Raw genomic sequence first — 1,788 nt, forward strand, 5'->3', positions numbered from 1 at the left:
CAAAACTCGTTTTATAAGAAAAAACCTAAACCTAACTTGATTTTCAAGTTAATTTTCCTATAAATACAACTCGAAAAATACTTGTTTCGACCCATGCCCATGTGCGTGTACCAAGCACCAACTCCGTGTCTACTTGAAATTATTTTTTGCAAGTTTTCAACTTTATAAATAATTTATTTAAGAGTTTTATTTATGGAAAAAATTCCTTTTTTGTGTTTAATTGTTTTACAAGAAACAAAGCTCGTTTTATAAGAAAAAACCTAAACCTAACTTGATTTGCAAGTTAATTTTCCTATAAATACAACTCGAAAAATACATATTTCAACCCATGCCCATGTGCGTGTACCTAACACCGAGTCCGTGTCTACTTGAAATTATTTTTTGCAAGTTTTTAACTTGATAAATAATTTATTTAGGAGTTTTATTTATTAAAAAATTCATTTTTTGTGTTTAATTATTTTACAAGAAACAAAGCTCGTTTTATAAGAAAAAATCTAAACCTAACTTGATTTGCAAGTTAATTTTCCTATAAATACATGCTTCGACCCATGCCCATGCGCGTGTACCAAACACCAAGTCCGTGTCTACTTGAAATTATTTTTTACAAGTTTCTTTTTGGAAAAATTCATTTATTTAAGAGTTTGCAAGTTAAACCTAACTGGATTTGCAAGTTAATTTTCCTATAAATACAACTCGAAAAATACTTGTTTCCACCCATGCCCATGCTCGTGTACTAAGCACCAAGTCTATGTCTACTTGAAATTATTTGTTACAAGTTTTTAACTTGATAAATAATTTATTTAAGAGTTCTATTTATGGAAAAATTCCTTTTTTGTGGTTAATTGTTTTACAAGAAACAAAGCTCTTTTTATAAGAAAAAACCTAAACCTAACTTGATTTGCAAGTTAACTTTCCTATAAATATAACTCGAAAAATATATGTTTCGACCCATGCCCATGCGCGTGTACCAAGCACCAAGTCCGTGTCTACTTGAAATTATTTTTATCAAGTTTTTAACTTGATAAATAATTTATTTAAGAGTTTTATTTATGGAAAAATTCCTTTTTTTGTGTTTAATTGTTTTCTAAGAAACAAAGCTCGTTTTATAAGAAAAAACCTAAACCTAACTTGATTTGCAAGTTAATTTTCCTATAAATACAACTCGAAAAATACATGTTTCGACACATGCCCATGCGCGTGTACCAAGCACCAAGTCCGTGTCTACTTGAAATTATTTTTTGCTAGTTTTTAACTTGATAAATAATTTATTTAATAGTTTTATTTATGGAAAAATTCTTTTTTGTGTTTAATTGTTTTACAAGAAACAAAGCTCGTTTTATAAGAAAAAACCTAAAAATAACTCTATTTGCAAGTTAATTTTCATATAAATACAACTCGAAAAATACATGTTCCAACCCATGCCCATGCGCGTGTACCAAGCACCGAGTGTCTAATTGAAATTATTTTTTGCAAGTTTTTAACTTGATAAATAATTTATTTAAGAGTTTTATTTATGGAAAAATTCTTTTTTTGTGTTTATTTGTTTTACAAGAAACAAAGCTCGTTTTATAAGAAAAAAATCTAAACCTAACTTGATTTGCAAGTTAATTTTCCTATAAATACAACTCGAAAAATACATGCTTCGACCCATGCCCATGCGCGTGTACCAAGCACCAAGTCCGTGTCTACTTGAAATTATTTTTTACAAGTTTTTAACTTGATAAATAATTTATTTAAGAGTTTTATTTATGAAAAAATTCCTTTTTTGTGTTTAATTGTTTTACAATA

The sequence above is a fragment of the Papaver somniferum genome, unplaced genomic scaffold (assembly GCF_003573695.1).
Source record: "Papaver somniferum cultivar HN1 unplaced genomic scaffold, ASM357369v1 unplaced-scaffold_132, whole genome shotgun sequence".
Taxonomy (NCBI): domain Eukaryota; kingdom Viridiplantae; phylum Streptophyta; class Magnoliopsida; order Ranunculales; family Papaveraceae; genus Papaver; species Papaver somniferum.